Source organism: Pezoporus occidentalis, unplaced genomic scaffold (assembly GCF_034315485.1).
Source record: "Pezoporus occidentalis ecotype Australia unplaced genomic scaffold, CSIRO_AGI_Poc_V1 ctg183, whole genome shotgun sequence".
In the NCBI taxonomy this organism is placed as follows: Eukaryota; Metazoa; Chordata; class Aves; order Psittaciformes; family Psittacidae; genus Pezoporus; species Pezoporus occidentalis.
The window spans coordinates 1832369-1845250 of NW_026913673.1; the positions used below are offsets into that span (position 1 = coordinate 1832369).

A 12882-nucleotide genomic window follows, 5' to 3' on the forward strand; every position below is an offset into this window, starting at 1 on the left:
TCTTGCTCAGATGCTATTGTTGGTGCACTGTCAACCTTGCTAAGGCTTGGCAGTGACATAAACCTTTGTTTGAAGAACCAGAGAGAATTTGGATCCCAGCTCAGGAGGGTTTTGGCACAGATGGACAGAGAACAAACAGATTTCCAGCCACATGGAAGCACTGGAAGGAAACAATAGCTTGCAGCAAAGAAAGTGTCCAAGATCAGTGGCACGTCCTGTGCCTTCCCATTCCAGTGCTTGCATGAAATTTCCAAAGAGGTGGGGAACAAACCCAGGCTTTGGTGTTTCAGTTGCTCTTCCCTGTGGATGCAGTCACTGAAGCAGAGTAAGGAAAGGTCAGCTGGCTACAGTTATGCTTCCAGTCCATTTCAGGGCTTTAGCACTGACATTAGCCCATAAATAGTAAAGGCATCATTTTGTGAGATAAATTTTTAAGCTGTTCTGCTTATACTACACTTAGTAAAACACATCAGGTCATGCACAGCCAGCTATGGCAGCTCTGTGAATTAACATCACCTCAAGAACATTACAGGAGGGACAACTGGTGATCTGAGGATGCAGCTTTGTACTTATTTCACATTTATTTCCTAGCTTATATTAGCTTGCAATAAAGCACAATTATCTAAACACACTTCTTCATTGTTACATAAACTGGCCAGCAAAGACAGCTCTAAGATGCTCACAAGTTCTCCCAGTGCACGCAGGAAGCTGAAGGTTCTGGCCTTCCGTGTGGGTTTCTGTGCTTGGGTATTTGGCTGCAGAACAGGCTTATCGGTTCACTAATAACCATCTGCTTAGAGCTCAGTTCATCCCATTCAGTCTGCACTCCACAAGCTGAAATTAGAAATATTGACAGGAACAAGTTCTGCCAGGCAAGAGACGTTCAAGCTGTTCCTGTATTTGTGTGTGTTTGTGCTGAAGTTCCTGGGCCCACCCTCTATCACCTGCCAATTCTTACTCTATTTTGCACTTAAAACCTAAAATATTAACATAAACATGTAATACAGGATGTAATCTCTCCTGCAAAATGCCCCACACGCCCCTCACACCCTTCATTCCTACAGCCCAAGCTTAGGATGTGCTGACCGCCTCCTGCACTCAAGGCTGTGAGCAGCAAAGGGTGATGCAGGACAAGCTCGGTTTCTCAAAGAATACAGGATAAGCAAATCCTACTTGTTTGGAGCATTAAAATAAGGAAAACAAGAAGAACAAAGCTGTAGTAATTACACTCAGTGGGACGTACTTTACTCAATTCAAACGTAACAGGAGCATCACTGAGCGACTGGGTAAAAGCACACACATGAACACTCCCTCTACACGTTCTTCATTCAAATGTATATTGCATGCACAAGAGATACTTTGAAACCAAATATATACAACACTAAGATTATTTTTATTAGCTGAAATAAAAAGCTCCCCTATACTGTATATGCAACTACCTCTGCTTGACAAGGTGATGCTACAAACCCTCCTCCTGCACAGCCACAGCAGACTTTGCTATAGAATTTCTACCTAAAGGATTTAAATTCTTTAGCTTGTCCACCATGATTTAGAGATTAAAAAAAAACAACCCCAAACCAAACTATCTTTCCTGAGACCATTTACAGGCTTTTAAAGGAAAATTAAACCCCTATTACCTCTTGGATCAATACTCGATACAGCAGGCCATTAGAGCAGGGCTGCCCCAGACCAGCACCCTTCATAAAGGAGGGGAGGGAGGGAGGAAAGGAGAGGGGCAGGAAGGAGTAGTTGTCCTCATAGTGCTTCAGTCCTAACTCTGGAGCCCAAGACCCCCATTTTGGCAGAGGCAAAATAGTCAAGTGAAGCAGGAACAAGATCCCACCACACCAGTTCTTTTCATGCACATCCAGCTCAGATTTCACTGGTGCCTTCTGCTTTACAGCCCCCCGAGCAGCCAAGCTTCCCTCCTACTTTATTTTTGCCTCAATATAGCTATTTTCTGTGAGGAGGGATGATCTATTTTGAGTCAAGCTCTTGCATGTAGGATTGTTGTCTCTCGGACAGACTTCTGTCCCCTTTTCTGCAGGGAAACCCCTGGAGAAGGAGCATCCCAAGAAGGCTGCGAGCATCCTTCTTGTTTGTCTTATCAACCTCTCTGCCACAGATCGGGCTGGGAGGCAAGAGAGGGATGTCACACACTTGCCATCATCTCTGCTCCTTTTGCACCTTCTTTTCAGGCTCTCTCTCTCTCTTTCCCCTTTACCAGCTTTGCTCCCATCTATGAAAAATCAGCAAATAAAAAGTTACATTAACCCCACCCTGACCTCCCCGACATAATACACTGTGGGCTGATGGGCTGCCTTTGGAGCGTCAGTGAAAAGCTGTCATTCCTTGGCATCCCAAGCACAGCCTGGGGAGCATTTACTGGATAATTAATATATTAAATGCATGAAAAATAGTTTCACAGGGGGCCCCCCCACCAGATCCTTCCCCCACATGCATCTACTGCCATCTTTTTCAGGGAAAGAAGGGATGTAAAGAAGAAAAGGGGGGAAAAAAAGATAGATACAGCATGCGCACCATCAATATAAAAGCATCCCCTGAATAGCCATCATAAAAACTGTTCATAATTTTATAGCTTCATTCGTGCTGGAGCACCATAAAGGCAGGCCATATTTTTTACACTCAGGATGCCTCATAAAAAGAGAGAAAAGGAAGGAAGGAAAGTTGGCATGGGAGACATGGAAGCACAGCGCACAAGCCATCGGCTCACCTGAGGACAAAGGCTCGGCAAAAGGGGGTTGGAATTTGTCCTCTCTGACCTGTGAGGCTCTAAATCCCAGCGGGACCATCACAATAATTATTAATTGGGAAGTCTTCAGCTTTTTTTTTCCTCCTCTTTTTCTTATTTTGCTGACTGCATCTTTGTCTTTTAGAAGGGATGATGGAAGGGCAGAAGGAGGCAGCCCTGCCCTCCAACTGTGTCCTTCACCTTGCAGCGGGCCCGCAGCTTTTTAGGTGCTTTGAACCCCGTTCTCCTTTCCCTTCACCTCCCCAAATGCAAAATTCATGAGCTGGAGCATGGATTAACAAATAAATTAGAATGAAGGCAAATGGGTGGCAATAAAAACTAATAATAATAGAAAAGGAGGCCTCACCTTCACGTGCCAGAGCCTGGGCAATATAACAAACCACAGCCTGGTCTCCTGCTGGGGAAGGGAGGGTTTTAAAGCATTTTATCCTTTATTTCCTGTAATATATTTGGACAAGGTAGCTGTAAATTGGAGGTAAGAGGAGAAAGCAAGTGGCAGGAGAAGATGGGGGTCAAAGGGAAAGGAGCTGTGTTGGTTTGTGGGTATGGCCCCTGAGCTGTTGTGATCCAGGGATTTAGCATGTTCACATACACAGACCTATTTGCTGGGCTGGCTGCCCTGCAAACACTGAGCACACCACAGCACTGCTCCTGGCCACCTCCAGGAGCAAAAACCATGCCTCTGCAATACATACATGTGTGTATTTTAAGTGTGATGTGTACAATAGCAGAGATACCCCTAAATTTACGTGTTACACCTATGAGACATGGACTTCACTGATTTTGCTGAGACCTCTTACAAGTTCACACAAGTTGAACTCTAGTGGCACATGTGGCTTACAGGACATCCAAAAAGCTTCTGGAACCACACTCAACCTGCTCACCAAGCGTGCCTGTGCCACAGTGTTCACAGTTTGGGTTCCCAAGAGCTGGGAAGAGGAGTTATAGAATCATTAAAGCTCATCCAGCTCCAACCCCTGCCACAGGCAGGGACACCTTCCACTAGAGCAGCTTGCTCCAAGCCTGTGTCCAACCTGGCCTTGAACACTGCCAGGGATGGGGCAGCCACAGCTTCTCTGGGCACCCTGTGCCAGCGCCTCAGCACCCTCACAGGGAAGAGCTCCTGCTGAAGACCTCATCTCAGTCTCCCCTCTGGCAGGTTAAAGCCATTCCCCTTGGCCTGTCCCTACATCCCTTGCCCAAAGCCCCTCTCCAGGTTTCCTGCAGCCCCTTTAGGCACAGGAGCTGCTCTAAGATCTCCCCTTCAGGAGCCTTCTCCTCTCCAGGCTGAACTGAGTCCAGCCCCTGCATCTGAACAAACACCCCCAGACCACTCCTGAGGAGAAGCCATCCCACCAGGAGGTAGGTGAGCACCTCCAGCCCACGGCCCAGCCATCTGCGTGCGGTGGGGAGGGATAACGCTGCAGAGCAGCCACCAGCGAGGCCTCATTTGTCTCTTTCATGTTTATTCATGGAGAACTCTGACAGAGGATCCGGCTCCATTCGGGAGCTGTCAGCAGGTGGCCTAATAGTGAGAATTAGTGAGGCACATAGCAACGAGACACACTGGGGCTGCCTAATGCTGCCCGTATTAACGCACGCCTCAGAAATGAATAAAGCTTCTTCGAGGGGAAAAAATAACACTAATAGAGGAGGAAGAGGAGGAGGAACCAAGGGGGAGCCCCATGCGCTGTGTGAACGCTCACTGCAAAGGTGTCCTCCTTCCATGTGGGTGCTGGCCTCAGGCCATGTGCACACACCCTGTCAAACAGCTCCACGGGGGGTTGGAACTGGGTGAGCTTCAAGATCCCTTCCAAACCAAACCAGTTTGGGATTTCTGCCTTCCTCTGTGCTAACATAGCCTCTGCTGGCAGCTGCTGTCATGGTGGGATGCACTAGAGCACCTTCTCCATCTGACGAGTGCTGGAGAGACATGGGAGAGGTTTCCTGGGCCATACCTGAGCTCTATGGATGGGAAGGCAGAACCCCAAGTCACTGCCAGCATCGTTTCCTGATGCTTTCACTACAGCCTGGCTCACAACCTCTGTGTTCCCAACGTAATCTCAGCACAGTCTGCCTCTGGAAACAGTTAACTCCTCAGGAAGGGGAGACAGGAGACTCAAAGTGGTTTTGCTGCATAACACCAATCCTTTTCACAGCCTGTTTCACCTGCTCTTTGGAAATCAGAGGCCTAATTTTACAGCCTGCTCCCTCAGTCTCAGTGGTCCCAAGAGCAAGACAAAGACAAATGAAGAAAGATACAAGAGAGAGAGCTGGGGAGCATCCAGTTTTCATGCAGAGAATAGGAACCAAAACTACACACATCTGAACAGGTCTCCAAAGGTCCCTTTTCACATTTAGCTGCCATATGACATTTTCTGACATAACTACCAAAAATGATGGCAAAAGCTGAAGATCTGCTCTGAGAAGCAGCATCTCAGCAGCCGGTTTCCTTATGCCTTTCCTCCTGCACGCATACCCAGTAATCCTGGGCAGAACTCTAGACACCAGGATTTAGAAACAAGGACCTTGGAAAAAACAGAGGATCAAATAATACCCCATAAACCACTTTAAAAGAATGGTTCTGGAAGTGCAGGATTAGGCCCTAGAAGCAGCTTCTGATTTCCCCCTCAATGTGCTGGTCACACCTGCATTAACAACACTGGCAGCTTTGAATTTAGGGATAAAAACCCCAAACCAAAGCACTGCTCTGCCAAGCCCCTACGTGTGCATTGAGCCCTTTCACCCTGGCTGGTATCTGCACATCAAATACCACAATAAAAAGCAGAAAGATGATTTTGTTTCTTCTGCTTATCATTTCTTCCCATTATAAAAATGTTAGTTTTGTGTTTGCCTTAACAGTTTTTCATCTTTTAAATTCTAGAGACACGTACAAGCTGAAAAACCCCACCCAAAGCCCCTTTCCTCACATTCCTATTTCCTGCAAATAGGAATGGACACACACAAATATATCCTATCCCCTTGCATGGAGTGCCAGACACACACAGTTCCAGCCTCACACTACAAACTCACCCATAAACCCTCTTTATGAATGAGGTACCTGGTTGTTGGCTTTCCCTTTTGCATTTTAAACGCTTTCCACACCTGGGCTGACAAAGGTGCAAGTAAATGACGGAAAAAAGCATTGACTAATTTGAGGAAATACTGAAGAAACTCCAAGTTCCTGCCTCTTTTACTATCCTCTGCTCCATAATTACATTGCACTGCCTGATATTTTCATGGAACATTAACCCAAGTCAGGTGACTGCCCCTCACAGTCTACGCCTATCCGTTACCCATAAGACCCCCATGGACCTTGACATTATTAATAGTCCTATTCATTAAGTATTACTCTTGTAGAATGAGTAGCATAATATTGGCCTGGAGATAGGAACAGGCAGAAGGAATAAGTCAAATTAATTTTCCGCAGCAAACGCCCCGATTCTGTAAATGACATTCTATACTGTTAGCATTTTAAATGTGACACAAATGGCAGGAGATACAATTTGAAAGCAAAATAGTAGAAGACATGGCTCAGGGTGTAATGTGCTGCATAAAAATCCAATAACATCAGTTACATGAAGGAAGGGAATGAACCAACCCGATGGAGGGGTTTAATTTGCATTTGTTTAAAAAGGCAGGTGAGGGAGGCTGCAGCTCCCTGGGGAGGGGGCTGTATCCCCTTCCACTGAGGACAAGGGTGCGGAAGAGCTGTGCTTGTCTCCGAGACCTCAGAGCATCCTCCCACCTTCCTACCACTGCTGACAGTCCTGTGCCTCCACTACACTGCTGGCTGAAGGCAGATGAAAGGCACATTAGAGGGGGGCCCCATCCAAAAGGCTCTCTGCACATGTGGAAGCAGCACACAGGCTCAGCTCGCCGAGTCCCTTCAGAGAGCTCGGCTTAAACTCCAGGGAAATGAAGGCTGCAGCAGGAAGGCAGAGCGAGTGGCAAATCCACAGGCAATGGCCTGGTCTGAACATGCTCTACCAGAGAACTGCTCTAAGCTATAGCATATTTGATCCACAACTTTAAGGAACGAACAAAACCACACATCCCCATTTGATTGGGTTCCTCCAGCATCAAAGCTGACACCACCACTTCTAGCATCAGACAAAAGGCCAGCCCAGAGCTGCAGGATCTTCTCTGGATCTAGAAGAGATGGGCAAAAGCCTGAGCCCTTGATTTAAGCCAAGCAGAACAGCAGAACACAGCCCCTCCAGGGGAGTTCAACCCCAGAGCTAAGGCATTTTGTGAGAAAACATTGCCAGCTTTGTCTTAGTTCAACTCAAACTCTCAAATCTAAAGGCACTAACAGCTGCCCAAAGGATGAACGGGTCTGAAATTCAAGACTAGTGCTGAATCCTATGCTTTCAGCCTTTTTGTGTGTTTTTAATATCTCAGTGCATCTGGTCTGGAGGAGGTAGAAGAATGCAGCTCTCCAAAGCACTATGCATGTTTCTACATTCCCTTCTTCTTTCATTTCCCTCCTTACAAAGCTCCCCACACCAAAGCTGCAGACCACCAGACAGGAGAGCTCAGATCAGGAAACCACAATTAAATGCAAAGCCTGACCTCCATTAGTTTTATTTAGGGTAAAGCACGGCACTGTAGTTTATTTATTAACAACATAAAAAGACATTGCCTATAGAACATAGAATAAATACACATAATTTCCCCACAAAGAGCACTGAGCTGGCTTCCTGAGGGAAAAACAACCTATCACTTAATTGAAGCAAGAAATGTCCAATCCAATAATCTATAATTAAATATTTTATGGAATATGTTACCTAGAGATGTTTATTTATAAAATGCTTCTATCAATAACAAGTTGTTAGGAGGGGGAGAGGTCTGGTCCATGGCTGGTTATGTCTGAGGGAACTGCATCAGCATTAAAGAGGCTTCTTTCTGCAGCTCATGGTATGGGGTATGGGATCCTCCCTCAGCATCACCAGGGGTTCAAGCCATACAAGTGTCATCAGAAACTTAAAGACAAGCTTCTAGACATGCTCAGTGACAAAGGCAGATGCTTAAAGTTACCTCAAAATAGAGAGAGACGAAGAAAGTTTTAAGGACTACGCCTGAAACAGATGTGGACAACTGAGGATTGGAGCCACAACCTATGACATTCTAATTTCAAAGCCATGAGATCACCTTAAAGACTCTTCCTTTCATATTCATGCACTCCAGAGCACATGGGACAGTTCACACAGAGAATGGGAGTAAATATTTGAACACTGTTCTCATCAAATCAGCAGGACTTCAAAGACAAAGAGAAGATGCCTTGGAGTAAGAGTCCCACATATCCTATAGACCCACATGACACACACACAACCCTCCACTCTGCTTCCCACTGCTGCTTTTCCTCCAGACAAATGACTATATCTGTTGGTTGCAAGCCTACTGCAGCCCTTATTACAACAGCAATTCTTCCTCTCCCTTTAATTTGGGGTTGCTTTGCAGCGCTCAGTGCTCCAGCTCCTTTGCGGCATGGCCAACTGTAAATTGCGTTTGAAGCTACAAAGTGCAGAATAAAGCAACTGATCGAAGCAGTAAAAGGAAAAGAAAACACAAAAATCCATGGCAGTGGAAAGGCTATCGGAAAAAAGAAACTTCATCCATCAAGGTAACAAGATTTGGGAGGGCATATACATGTCAGATGAAACACAAGAGATACACATATCCTAAACGAGACAATACCATGGCATGAAAATGCTGGTGAGCGAGGCAGGGCAGGCTCTGTACAATCATTAACAGGAGACACTGGGACATCAGGAGTGGAGGTAAGGTCAGGGGTGGAAACAAAGCCCTGCAGCCCAAACTGAACACCCGGGGGCTGCTCTCCCCACCACCCACACTGGACTTAGGGGAAGGATGAGCGGGTCTAATCTTCAAGTCAGCTGTGATTTTGGTTTGGTAACTCAAAATAGCATTTAGTGGGTGCCAGGGAGGTGGCACTGCTGAGCTACATGGCAGAGTCACCAAAGCACAAAGCCCTCAGTCCAAACCCAGCAGGAAAAGCAGGACAGCAAAAGGAACACAGGGCAGGAACCTGCACTAGTGTGGAGGCAGAGCATCAAAAAGCCATTTTCCAGGCTAACGCTTTGTTTCCCAGCTTCAGGAGGTGCCACCTGCAGTCACCTCCAACACCAGAGGCTGCTCAGCCTGTCTCCACTGGCCCCCCAGCCAAGCCCTGCTCAGCCCACAGCGCCCTGGGCCCAGCTCCCCATCCGCTGGTAGATGGGAACTGTGGCACCTCGGATCCATCAGCGGTGTTTACACTTGGCTCCCTTGCTCTGCCACGAGCATGAAATGGGGGGAAAATTATAATAATATCACAAATGAAATTGAATGAGTAACAACATTTTCTAAGAACAGAATAAATACAGTTGGTGGCGCCTTTTTTTTTTTTTCCAATTTAGTATTGTTTAATATGCATTTAATCAACCCATTCAGTATTATAGAGTCTATGTACCGTGACACCCTCCTATGCCACAGAGGAAGCATTCATAGGCCATTAGGCTAAAGTAATATGTATGAGGAACCACTTTTCCCCAGGGTGTAGTAACTATTTTTGCTCCCCAGTCGTCCCCATTAAATCATTAAACCTCATGACTATGCTTTCTGAACTCTACCCTGATCTTTAAAAAGCAGAACATTAAAGGGCAACTGTCACCCTCCATTGCACAGGCCTTGTGTTTTATATATTCAAAGCATTAAGCCTTTTGTCAGTCTATACATCATAAGCACTGGAAGACTGTATGCACAAACAGGAAATGTTTATAACTGATGTCCCTTTTATAGTGGATGTGCGATGGGCAGGATGAAAAGCCCAGGCTCGGCTAGTTTATGGAAACTGAAGCAACATGATTTTCCCCAGCTGCTTGCAATAAAACCATCTTCCTTACTTATCTTTATGTGGCCACTTGCAGGGGGAAAGAGAAGCAGTTTAGCATAGGCAGAGAGTTGGAGGTCCAGGGGTCATAAGGTGTTGCCAACTTTGGACTTGCAGATCTCATTTCCCTGCTTATGGCAAAAACTTAATGAAGAGAAAAGCAGCAGGAGGTATCTACTGAGAGAGGCTGGGTTGGGCTTACACAGATCCTGCCAGCTCCCAGACATCCCTTCACATGTGGAGCTGTCACTGCTGAAATGCATCCGTACACAGGGAGGAGGAGGTTAGCAAAGAATTAGAGGCACGACCACCTCTGCCAGCACCAAGTTCACTCCTCTTGAAGGCTTCTTGGAAGACCTCTCCCAGCAAACTCACCTGGCCATCTCCATTTTGCTCCTCTCCATCTATATCTGCAGATATAAGTATACCTGAAAACCCAGCCTTGTACACCTGGAAAGACTGGGAGACTATTACCAACTCTACCACAGAGCCTTGAAAAAAGAGGTATCTCAACTGCTTTGTGCCTTGCAGCTCCTATTTTCCTTCCTATAGTAAAATTAACTTGCTCCTAACATGTGCTAATGCTTCTGACATTCTCTCCTAGGCTTTTGAGAGGTGAGGTGCTGCAGACACCCACACAATGTGGGTGCATAGCTGCAGAAACCCCTGCATGGATTTTGACTAAGATTTTGGACAAGCATCCTGCCCTGTATCTCCACTGTGTATGACCACTGGGCTTTAGGTGTCTGAAGTCTCATTAAGAGCAAAGGAAGCACCCAGCATAGGGCAGAGCTTTCCCAGGGCTTTTAGTACTCGGGCAAGGGGAGACACAAAACAGCCCCTAGAAGAGGTCTGTGAGAGCATGGGGATGGATGCAGACAGCGGTAACCCTAAAACCAGAAAACTAGCAAATACCTTTCAAAGCAGGGAAAAGAGACCAAAATAAATGTCAAGGTCAGGCAAGGAGCAAGGGAGAAAAACACTTCCATGTTTTTGAGCCTGTATTACACAGGTACCACTGCACACTTCTAACACACCTCAGCACACCCTCCCCATCCCCAGCATCTGAGGATGCTTCCCAGTTACCTGCAGATCCCTTGTAAAACAACAGGGAATGGTAGGTTAACATGACTTAGAGAGCGATAGTGTAGCTTGCAAAATGTCAGAGCTTTCATCCTGTATGTTAACTTCCCAGCCAGTGGTATCAATCTGCAGCAAAACACAGTTATTTCATCATGACATTAGTTCACCTTTAAAGGCATATGGTAAAGCCTGCTTTGTGGCTTGCAGCAGATGAGCTTCCTATAATTACAATTTGAACTGTTCCACAGGCAGCTCTATAGATAGCGGATCAGTGATTAAAGTTGAAATCACAGGGTAAGTAGTTCTGTGACACCGTGAGTCACAACAATCATCAAAGACTCAACTCTCTGGTTTCTGATGAAGTGGAGATAGTGCAGTGATTCAAGTAGGGGACTGAGACTCAAGTGCTGCTACTTGGAGGCAGGAAAAGAGCAGACACATTCTTGAGGAAGATACTCAGTGCGTGCTATTGACTGGCCCCAAGCAAATCTTTAACCCTGCGTCTGGGAGAGAGCATGACTGTGCATCTCATTGTGGTGGGGCCCCCAGTGTCACACCTGAGGATCACAGGCTCCAGTTAAACATTCTTCTTGCTGATTCCTCCTTTGATTTGAGGAATAATGCATGCAGGGCACAGGACTGCAATGCTGGGGCTTGGCGACAGGCTGACGTGTGCATTGGTTTTCCCTACAGAGCTTTCCTGCTCCCCAAATCCCATCAGCACAAGGCATGGAAGGGAAAGAAGTGTGCACTCACACTGCTGTACCCTTTGCTGACCCCCAAAAGGGGGTTTGATTGTTTAACTGTGCAAGAAGGCACCTTCTGGTCTATGAACAGAGAAAATCCTGCCACTGCCTCTCCTGGAAGACCCCCTTTCCACAGTGCTCCTTCAAGCTCAGGTGAAGCTGATGCTGAGAGAATTTGGGTCCAGAAAAATCAATGGATTCAAATTTGTAAGGAAAAAATTCCACAATGGAATTGACACAACAAAAGAAAACCCCCATATAAGAATTCACTTAGTTCCTGGCAGTGACACCTCACTTGTACATACAGTAAAATGAATTATAGCACATGGAAGGAATCGGATCTCAGCTCCATTCTCCGGCTCTAAAATTTGCTCTTTCCCAGCCCTACACACATTCACTGTGGTAATGCACAAATCCAGGTGCTGAGGAACTTTTACCATCTGTAAAATGGAGGAAAAGGGTAAACTGAGGCACAGGGGATGTGGCACCCATGGCTCAGGTGATACCAAGCCACCAGCCACAGCAGTGCCCAGCCTGGGTGGCACTGACTGCACCGTGTCCCAGAGGAAGAGGTCAGGAGAGTGCTAAGGGACTTCAGCAGGAAAATCTCTATCAGAAGAACCCATCCCATTGCAAGGTCCTGTGCTTTTCAGATCAGCCCAGTTGTGCAGCAGCCTGCAGCACTGTGCACCAGCTCAGATGCTTTAAGGGAATTGCTTTCTCTACACTTTCTTTTAAAGATGAAAGACATTTCATTTAGAGCAGGGATGGGGAAGGGGAGGGTGCAAGTGCAGTTACAAAGCCAACAAGCTCCTCTCTCCTCCAGGAAGATTGTATCATGGCTGCTGGCTGCCTGCCACCGCTGCTTTAGCATTAACCATGGACAGTGACTGATGGGTGCCTGTGGTGCCAGCTCAGAAAGCCAGCCAGGAGGACAGGAGATGGCCCCTGTGCTCAGCACGAGTGCCCCACTTGGAGGAATGGGGTCAGATTTGGAAGGCAATCAGCTCAAGTGAGCTGAGCCTGTTCTTGCCAGTGTGTCCTGGCTGGATGCTCCGAGGCTGGAGACAGAGACTGGGGAGTGGAGCACTGGTTCCCGGTCAGCATTTGATCCTCTGAAAGGGGATGAGCTGCAGTAACAGCCCTGCCCAGCTTTCAGACATCATTCAATGTCTCTTACAACTCAGCCCATTTGTGTCTTTTACAGGTTGTATACAAGACTTTGAGACTCTAAGGGAAGATCTGTGCTGTACACTGGTACAGGAGAGGCTAACAGAGATCATAGAAAGGTTTGGGTTGGAAGGGACCTTAAAGCCCATCCAGTTCCAACCCCCTGCCATGGGCAGGGACACCTTCCACCAGACCAGGTTGCTCCAAGCCCATCC

At 46.8% G+C, this 12882-nt stretch overlaps 1 long non-coding RNA gene across 6 annotated transcripts in view; it reads right to left on the minus strand.

Annotated features, from left to right (window-relative positions):
* The window catches only part of LOC134162196 (uncharacterized), a 209633-nt gene that overhangs the window by 148360 nt on the left and 48391 nt on the right, over positions 1–12882 (minus strand). The window lies entirely within an intron of this gene.